This window comes from Oncorhynchus nerka, linkage group LG10, assembly GCF_034236695.1.
Source record: "Oncorhynchus nerka isolate Pitt River linkage group LG10, Oner_Uvic_2.0, whole genome shotgun sequence".
Lineage (NCBI taxonomy): Eukaryota > Metazoa > Chordata > Actinopteri > Salmoniformes > Salmonidae > Oncorhynchus > Oncorhynchus nerka.
The window spans coordinates 69883367-69894102 of NC_088405.1; the positions used below are offsets into that span (position 1 = coordinate 69883367).

Here is a 10736-nt window from a genome sequence, read left to right on the forward strand (position 1 = left end):
GACAGCCTGTCGTTTCCAAATGGGAGAAAATTAATCATATACTGCTTTGACATAGGATTTAAGGTATTTTGCCCGTAAAAACTATTGAGAAATGTTTATATGACCCTTTTACAAACAAGCCTATTTTTACCATATTCTTGCCTGCATACACCTTTTATACCTCCCGTGTGCATGACGACATGCCAGGGAAGAGTGGTTGTAGTGGTGTGCAGATGAGGGTGGTCATCTATTTTAATAAATCCATTGACAATATACACCATCAAAAATAAATCCATTATGAATTAGTTTAGGCAGGTCCTAAGAAACATAAGACTAATACAATGTATTTTCAAAAGAATAGAATGTCATATTGAGTTGAATGACTTTATTGATCTATGCAGCCTATATATGACTGCGGCATGAAATCAGTTATTTTGTTAAAAAGACTAGACACACAGTCAACACACATATTTTACAGTAGGCTTAGAATTTTATGAAATACAAATATTTTTTCTACACAACTTGCATTATGGCAACAACATGTGGAACCCATCATATAAAAAATAGAGATTTTGAAACAGAGCCCAAGGCAAGCCCATGCTTTTTAAATCCACATTTCATCACTTTCCTACCCTCACTCTGCTTTGTTTAGGGAGCAGGCATAGGGTCTTACTCTGAATGTATCTCCATACTTTTCAAAAGCATTTGAACACCCTCCCCTCCGTTGGCTTTTGGGGTTGCTTATACATGACCGAGCAGAATAATAGGCCTACACTGAATTTAGGCTACATTATTGCACGGTAAATGTTTCTGATCAGTGATAGATGAGACAACAAATAGATGAGCAAAACCACCTCCACTTTTTTGTCCAGCCAGACAATTAACCAAATATACAGATGGAGATTTAGTGAAACAAAATCACATTGATTGATTAAAGATAAGTCACAGGCCTTTGGTTGGGAGTAGGCCTCGGCTAGGTTACTAAGCGACCGAATAATCCACTTGTTAATCTACATAACATCCTGGCAAAATGCTCTGATCAGTGCTAATAAATGAGCCAAATAGACAAGATGATAATGAGCACCACTCACCTCAATTTAGCTAACATTTCCCAGCCTAATATCCAAACAGAGATTCCGTGGGAAAAAAACTGTGACATTGATTTATCAATACACCAAGCTTGTCTCAAATCAGAGCAAAACGGGGCTGAAATAGTTGACCACACACAGGTAGTTTATTGCTTCTATCAAATGTATTATAAAAATTGGATGACTTTGGGGTTTCAGTAAGCAACAATTGAATGCCTTCAACTGCATTAGCCTTCTTTATTCCAATATTTTTTGTCATTCAGTGATATTTATTCCCACATTAATTATTTATGGATCCACCCACTTGTGGTTAAGAAAACAGGGAATGTGGTGGGTTCTGCAAAGAGATGGGTGATGATAGTAGTATGTGATGGGTGATGATAGTAGTATGTGATGGGTGATGATAGTTGTATGTGATGGGTGATTATAGTAGTAGGAGATGGGTGATGATAGTAGTGTGTGATGGGTAATGATAGTAGTATGAGATGGGTGATGATCGTAGTATGTGATGGGTGATGATAGTTGTATGTGATGGGTGATTATAGTAGTAGGAGATGGGTGATGATAGTAGTGTGTGATGGGTAATGATAGTAGTATGAGATGGGTGATGATCGTAGTATGTGATGGGTGATGATAGTAGTATGTGATGGGTGATGATAGTAGTATGTGATGGGTGATGATAGTAGTATGTGATGGGTGATGATCGTAGTATGTGATGGGTGATGATAGTAGGATGATAGTAGTAAAGGGAGCTGCCTAGCAACCATCAAGAGCTTAAGAATGTAGGCATAAAGGCTACATTTAAGTGATAATGCCCGAGAAGCCGATGTTTGGAGGATATATTCGTTGAGGGCCAGTGTTGTGCCAAAAATCTCCCCCCTACCAGAATCCCCCTCCCACATGAATGTGCACGCACTCAATTCTCCATTGCTGCGACTTGCTTGCTAGTTGAGATTTCTGCTCTTCATTCAGTTGTAAGTTTAGCCTACATTTCACTGATCTTAGTAGCAGAAAGCATTTTTTATTTGTGTCCTTCAAGGCAGCTGTCAATGATCATGTTAGGCTGCATTTCATTTGATTTTTTATGGCAGTTCGATCACGGGGGAGGCACTAGTAAGGTCTGCATTTTTCAGTTTGGCTATTTGTTTCAAGTGTATTAGTCTATAAATAAATATCTTTGGCAAAATGTTTCATCTCTCCCATGTCTTATTCAACTAGTACTTGTTCTGAAATGTTAATTGCTTGCCTACATTTTACTCCCTCCTATGTTTAATATAACACGCATACATTAATTATTAATTTTGTGTTGCCTATCCTGATGTGAAGTTTGTTCTATAGAAAGTATTTGACTCTAGTGACAAAATTAAGGAAATTAGAATGGGGGTAGGATTTCGGCACGGCCATTTTCTTGTGTGCCGAAACTGGGTAGCCATTTGATTAGATGTTCAGTAGTCTTAATGACAAAGCAAAAACAGGCTTTTAGAAATGTCTAAAAACTGAAAAATAGTATTCAGACCCTTTACTCAGTACTTTGCTGAAGCACTTTTGGCAGCGATGACAGCCTCAAGTCTTCTTGAGTATGACACTACAAGCTTGGCATACCTGTGTTTGGGGAGTTTCTCCCATTAATATCTGCAGATCCTCTCAACCTCTGTCGGATGGGGAGCGTTGCCGCACAGCTATTTTCAGAGACATCAATCTTGGTTTCATCAGACCAGAGAATGTTGTTTCTCATGGTCTGAGAGTCCTTTAGGTGCCTTTTGGCAAACTCCAAGCGGTCTGTCCTATGTCTTTTACTGAGGAGTGGCTTTGTCTGGCCACTCTACAATAAAGGCCTGATTGGTGGAGTGCATAGGGAGTTCAGTCCCAGGGCTGTGAGCGTTGTGGTGAGCTTAAAAGGGCACTACGGTATTGAAGGTCAAGCTGTAGATGCTAAAAATATGCATTCCTCTTGTCCAGATGGGTGAGGTCAGTGTGCAGTGCAATGGCGTCGTCCGTGGATCTGTCAGGGATCCTGAGAATTGAAGAAAATTTGGCAGGTGCACAGTGCACTGTTCGGATGCTGTTATTATTTTGGATAAACGTGCAAAGATAATCTGCTTTTTAAAGTGATTTGTTTGACAATCAGACGAAAACGTCAAGACTGGTTGTGTTCATGGCATATTCAAAGGGAATACAGTTTTACAGTTAAATTACATGTCTTTACTATAAAAGCCTCAGACTGGCCTATGCCTGGGGCCTCCAAATCAAGTCCACCACAATAAAGTAGCCAATGTCATCTTTCTTGATTATATGAGCCCGGTTTATACCTGGTTCTAACATGCGTCCTTTGTCTTGATCTTGTCCAATTCTAACAGCATACGTAAATGATTATCGATAAACCAATGACTCATTCTGGCCAGTTCGGTGAACTGTCTCAATGAAAACGCTACATAAATAAGCATTTTCAAAGTTCAGTGATAGGTCACAGAATAATATCCCCGTTGCTATTGATGATTCAACCCCTGCCTTTCTCAAATCTCTCAAGAGCGATAGTGTCTGAACTGAACCCAGAAAGCGGTCGGTCAGTACCCCCCACTGTGCTCTCTTTAAAGAACTCCTGCCAGACAAATCAAAGCCAGTGTGACCTGCAGATTTCTCGATTTCACAGCTTGCTCTGGCTACGTGACTTCCTGTCGCTATTTTACACCAGATCGCTTTGATACAGTAGGAAAGCGGTCAAAGCACTGAATGAAATTGGTGCAATCACCGCTTTGTATACCAGTGGTCGCGGTTTAAACGGCAATGTGAGGCACAAGGAGTGTAGGCCTATGTATAGCCTCCTGAATCAAATCAAATTGATTTATATCGCCCTTCTTACATCAACTGATGTCTCAAAGTGCTATACAGAAACCCAGCCTAAAACCCCAAACAGCAAGCAATGCAGGTTTAGAAGCACGATTAATCATGGATTGATTTGACTTCCTAACTAGGTCCAATTGCAACTGTTACAATTAGGTTTCTGTTCCCGATTGATGCGGAGATGAGGTGCTACCTAAAAATCAATGACTGTGTGATGATGATGTAGGTAAAGCTTTATTTCACACACAGTACTGTTGAAATTAAACAGGGACTCAGGGACTCAAATGGGGGGAAAAAACTTGCAATGTTGTCTGATCTAAAGAAATAATTCAAGCACTCAGGGGGTAACCCATGCAGATTTGTAGGGCAATGAGCAGACAGGTATATGGTTTGGAGACAAACATAAGGTGGAAGAATGTCCAATTTCCTCCATCTGTTCTCATTGAGTAAAAGGTTGTGAGCATATGTATTTCAAATACTCATATTTGCAAGTTCTGTACAACTCATCAAATAGGAGAAAGGGCATTTGGGCATCAAAAGAACAGGACATCCATAAAACACATTTCTAAGCATAAATTAGAACTTTATTTTATTATTACAATATTACAAAAAGAGTAGCACAACTCACTCTCTCGCCTTTTTATCTTTCGTACAGCCACAGAGTAACATGTAAAAGAAAGACTTATCAAGCCTTCCTGGATTTCACAGCAACAGTAAAGGAAACAAAGACGACAATTTTTTTAAACAAGAAAATCAAGTATAATAAACAAGTCTCAACTGAAGCTTTGAAACTGGGGGGAAAATGGTTTGTTACAGCCCAGTAACTACACATACAGTGCCTTGCAGAAGTATTCAGACCCCTTGGATTTCTTCACATTTTGTGTTACAAAGTGGGATTAAAATGGATTTGTCCTGTTTTTTTCTTCCAACAATCTACTAAAAATTCTCTGTGGTGCCAAAGTGGAAGAAAAATGAAGCCCCTTTGCTCAAGGCAAGCCTAAATTAGTTCAGGATAAAAAAATAGGCAAAAAAAAAAAAAATAAATTACATGGACTCATTGTGTGAAATACTAGGGGTTGACATGATTTTTAAATGACTAACCCCTCCACTTTCCCTCATACACACAGTGCCTTTGGAAAGTATTCAGACCCCTCGACGTTTTCCATATTTTGTTACGTTACAGCCTTATTCTAAAGTGGATTAAATAAAAACAATTCCCCAGCAATCGAGACACAATAAACCATAATGACGTGAAAACAGGTTTGTAGACATGTTTCGACATTTATTACAAATAAAAAACAGAAATACCTTATTTACACAAGTATTCAGACCTTTTGCTATGAGCTCAGGTGCATCCGGTTTCCATTGATTATCCTTGAGATGTTTCTACAACTTGATTAGTCCACCTGTGGTAAATTCAAATGATTGGAAAGGCACACATCTGCCGATATAAGGTCCCAGAGTTGACAGCGCAAAAATCAAGCCATCTGGTCGAAGGAATTGTCCGTAGAGCTCCGAGACAGGATTGTGTCGAGGCACAGATCTGAGGAAGAGTACCAAAAAATGTCTGCAGCATTGAAGGTCCCCAAGAACAGAGTGGCCTCCACCATTCTCAATTGGAAGAAATTTGGAACCACCAAGACTCTTCCTAGAGCTGGCCACCCAGCCAAACTGAGCAATCGGGGGAGAAGGGCTTTGGTCAGGGAGGTGACCAAGAACCCGATGGTCACTCTGACAGAGCTAGAGTTCCTCTGTGGAGATGGGAGAACCTTCCAGAAGGACAAACATCTCTGCAGCACTCCACCAATCAGGCCTTTATGGTAGAGTGGCCAGACTGAAGTCGTTTCTCAGTAAAAGGCACATGACAGCCCACTTGGAGTTTGCCAAAAGGCACCTAAAGGACTCTCAGACCATTAGAAACAAGAATCTCTGGTCTATTCTCTGGTCTGATGAAACCAAGATTAAACTCTTTGGCCTGAATGCCAAGCGTCACGTCTGGAAGAAACTTGGTAAAATCCCTACGGTGAGGCATGGTGGTGGCAGCATCATGCTGTTGGGATGTTTTCAGTGGCCCAGTCAGAGCCCGGATTTGAACATCTCTGAAGAGATCTGAAAATAGCTGTGCAGCAATGCTCCCCATCCAACCTGACAGAGAGGATCTGCAGAGAAGAATGGGAGAAACTCCACAAATACAGGTGTGCCAAGCTTGTAGTGTCATATCCAAGAAGACTCAATGCTGTAATCACTGACAAAGGTTCTTCAACAAAGTACTGAGTAAAGGGTCTGAATACTTATGTAAATGTGATATCCATTTTTTAAATTTCAAATAAATGAGCGAAAATGTCTAAAAACCCTGTTTTTGCATTGGCATTATGGGGTAGTGTGTACATTGATGAGGTGGAAAACTTTTGTTTTAATCAATTTTAGAATAAGGCTGTAACGTAACAAAATGTGGAAAAAGTCAAGGGTTCTAAATATATTTTGTAAGGTCCCTCAGTCAAGTATTGAATTTCAAGCACAGATTCAACTAAAAAGAGCAGGGAGCTTTTCGATAGCCTCACAAACAAGGACAGTAATTGGTAGATGGGTAACAATAACAAAATCAGACATTGTATCTCTCGCTAAGCATGGTAAAGTTAATAATTATGGATTAAACCACCCAAACACATCAAAGATACAGTGAACCTTTAAACTGAGCTGCAGGACAGGAATGAAACTGCTCAGGGATGTTACCATGAGGCCATTAGTGATTTTAAAAACAGTTAGATGGCTGTGATGGGAGAAAACTGACGATGGATCAATAACTTTGTAGTGATGCCACAATGACTTAAAAGACAGAGTGAAAATAATACAAATATACTGAATAGAAATATTGCGAAACATTCATCTTGTGTGCGCACCAAGGCAAAGCAAAAAAGCTGAAGAAAAAAAACAACACAGCAAAGAATATACTCTTAGGCCTAAATGCAAAGTCTTATGTTTGGGGCAAATCCAACAGCACAGCGCTGAGTAACTGCCTCCTTATTTCCAAGCATGGTGGTGGCTGCATCATGGTATGGGTATGGTTGACATCAGCGAATACTGGGGAGTTTTTCAGGATGAAAAGAAATGGGATGGAGCCAAGCACAGGCAAAATCCTGGAGGAAAACCTACTTCAGTCTGCTTTACACCATATACTGGGAGAGGAATTCACCTTTAAGCAGGACAATAACTTATAACAATAGGCCAAATGTACACGAGCTGTTTACCAAGACGACAGAGAATGTTCCTGAGTGGGTAAGTTTGACTTAAATATGACTGAAAATCTATAAAAAAGACTTGAAAATTGCTGTCTAGCCATGATCCCCAACATCTTGACAGAGATTGAAGAATTATGAAAAGAATAATGGGCTAATTAAGCAATAAGGCCCGAGGGGGTTTGGTATATAGCCAATATACCACGGCTAAGGGCTGTTCTCAACCACGACACAACGCGGAGCGCCTGGATACAGCCCTTAGCCGTGGTATATTGGCAATATACCACAAAACCCCAAGGTGCCTTATTGCCATTATAAACTGGTTACCAGTGTAATTAGAGCAGTAAAAAAAAGAAATTGGGTCATACCCGTGGTATACAGTGTGATATACCGCAGCTTTCAGACAATCATCATTCAGGGCTCTAACCACCAGTTTATAATATTGCACAATATAGGTGTAAACCTCAGAGACCTACCCAAGAAGACTCACAGCTGTAATAGCTGCGAAGGTGTTTCTAACATGTATTGACTCAGGGAGATGAATACTTATGCAACGACTATATTTTAGTCATTTCATTTCTATTCATCTTAAACTTTGACAGAGTATTTTGCATAGATTGTTGAAAAAAATGAACAATTGAATCCATTTTAATCCCACTTTGTAACACAATCAAATTTGAAGAAATCCAAGGAGAATGAACACTTTTGCAAGGCACTGTAGGATTAAAATATAATTACAAAATATAACTCAATTTCTTGTTTTCGTAATTAAGAAGAATCTCTAAGGAATTGCCTTTCCTATTAAACAAAAACTCCCATAAAAATAAAAGGCAAATTAACAAACAGAAATTGTGGGTCCTCTGTATGTATCCTTGCAATCGTCATTCTCATAATCATCATTTTGGGTTTTCGTTATAACCATGCATGTTTTCAAAGGAAAGTCCAAGGACCAAATACTTAAGGCTTTTTAAGGGCTGTTAGGGAAGGAGGCGAACAGAAAGTGGAGGTCAGTGTGTCCACCACTCTCACGTACAGACACACACTCACATCTGCATACATACAAAACGCACATGCACACACGTCTATGCTCAACCTGCATCAGCAGGCATCATTCTCACACAATCATTACACTTTAAAAAGTTACAGTAGTATAGTAGGTAAGCCAGTGTAAAATAAAATAAACAACGCATTTGCTGTTTCACTTAAGTTAGTCAATTTCCTTTAACCTCCAAGTGATCTTGCAAGTGATCAATTTGGTATTTTCAGCAGACTTCATACCAGAATCAGTAGCAACTAAGTTAGCTTTAGTGATTAAAAACAAAATACACTCAGGATCAAAACTATAATTTGGTTCATAGTTAGTTTCTAAAATAACATTATATTAGTAACAATTCTATTTATTTCACTCCAGTAGATCGGTTTAGTCCTGCTAACTAGCTCACTGCCTTCACTAAACAACTGCCAAACAGAACATCGCATTTCAACAATTCAAGTAGTTGTTTTCGGGTTCACGAAAAATGATAGGAAACATAAAATTACATCTTTTAAAATAAGTTTTCCTTGTCAATTATGTGACTTTGGCCATTTAAGGCTTCAGACAGAATTAATTATTTTTTTCACTCCATTAAAATAAAAATATATTAATCCACAATCATGTTGCCAATCTCAATTGGCATTGGTGACAAATGGTTTGTAACAGACACCTGAATTCATTGCAGCATTTTGAGCAAGAGCGCGTTGGTCAGCTCCCCCAGTCAGTCCCCACGTATGTTGCTCCCTGCTGGATCTAGATGTCTACACTGTCTATACAGTATATATCTATGCTCTGTACAAACATCAACCTGATTAGATTAGATACTTTGATGATAGCGAGGAATCAACCTTGACCAGTGACCTGATTCAGAAAACAGTCCTATTTCACAAATAAATACATTTCTAAAGAAAGAAAAAGCCTCTTTGTACATGTGTCTCCGTATGTCCTTTGTAGTGTCCAGTGACTGATAGTTTCAGTTTCACACTGAACCATTCATTACCTCGTCTGCAAGGTGATTTCAAGAGGTTTTTAATCTTGATGTCACTACGAGTTTCAGAAGTAAACGCAAAAAGGGAACATTAGCCACCAAAAAACTAATCGCAGGAGAAATCCCCACACGACTCAGTAAAAACAAACAAATGGTTTTTACTTTCCTCCATGAAGCGTCAATGAGTTTTCATCCATCCTCTGCAGAAATTGAAGGAATGACAGATCTGAAGTCAAAATAACTCTCTATCCTTAGATCCAGGCACACTGATAGACAGGTAGGATGGAAAAAAGGTAGGGAATGATGACAATCACATAAGAAACGCTCTCTAGAGGGTGCCTAGTGAAAGCACTCATTTACAAAATCAACTGATCACTTGCAAGATAGACTCCAAGAAAAAGAAAAACCAACACTGCTCTTTATTATATATTAATTTGTCCTCTTTTTATTGTTAGCGGAAATTTTTACTTAATTTATTAATTTAATTATATTTCATATTTTTCCTTTAAGACTAAAAGAAGGTTTTCGATAACTGCTGTGTAGACAAGACCGGCCGTAGCTTATCTTATCTGTACCCTGGGTGCTGGATGTGAGCGGTTCTGCCGTCCCCGGGGCCAACCTCGGGCCCCACCCTGTTCATGGGAGGCCTGTGCATCTTTCCCATCAGCCCCAGATTGTGATCTCGGAAGCAGGGCGTCTGGAAGTCCCCGCCCAAGTAATCTGCCGTTTGCACCAGACTAGTCTGGCCGGAGGAGGAGGAGCTCGCCCCCGGGCCTGTAATGGCCTCCCCCAGGGGGCCCACCGCAGTCTAGGGTGGTGGAGCCCCCTGGGGGCCCACCATGGAATGGCATGGACAGGTCCTGAGACCCGGAGCTGTCGCTGTTGGGCGTTGGCAGGATACTGCTGTTCCACACAGCGTGTTGTTGGAAATAGTGGCCACCACTGGTGTAGTGGGCCAGTGGACCCCCAGGCATGCCATTGTTGTTGTTGGGGGGAGAGGAGGTGGGCTTCTCTATAGGAGGCTTCAGGCTGTATGGCTGGCCCACACACAGCTCTGGGAGGTAGCCCATGTGAGAGGGGTGCTTGCAGGGGTGGCCCCCGCCATCCTGCTGCATGTGCTGTAGATGAGCCAACTGCTGCTGGTTCCAGCGCATCTGCTGTTGGTGATTATGTTGTTGATGCTGTTGTTGCTGCTGCTGTTTGATATCATTGTGGTAAACAGGCATCATGTTAGAAGCAGCCATGTTGTTTTGGGGGTGAGAGGGGGCAGCAGCCTTGTTCGCAGGACACATGATGCAGTTGGGGTGTGGGGGCAGTCCGGGGGGACAGACGTTGGGGTGTTGGTGGCTGTGCATGGACAACCTGGAGCTGGCATTGATGAGGAGGTTGCGGCTGATGGGGCTGGGGTTCGCGATCTGGCCCTCGCACATTGAGGTGGCCCCAGCCCCCTGGGCCCGGGCTTGGCAGAACTGGTTGATCTGGTGCACGATGCTGTTCAGGTCTGGCTGGCGGCCCTGGTTCAGGCCGGCGGCCATGGACAGAGGAATTGTTGAGGTAGAGACGGTCACGTT

At 41.1% G+C, this 10736-nt stretch overlaps 1 pseudogene; it reads right to left on the reverse strand.

Annotated features, from left to right (window-relative positions):
- Positions 1 to 4123: 4123 nt before the first annotated feature.
- Positions 4124 to 10730, reverse strand: LOC115136480 (protein FAM222B-like; annotated as a pseudogene).
- Positions 10731 to 10736: the final 6 nt, after the last annotated feature.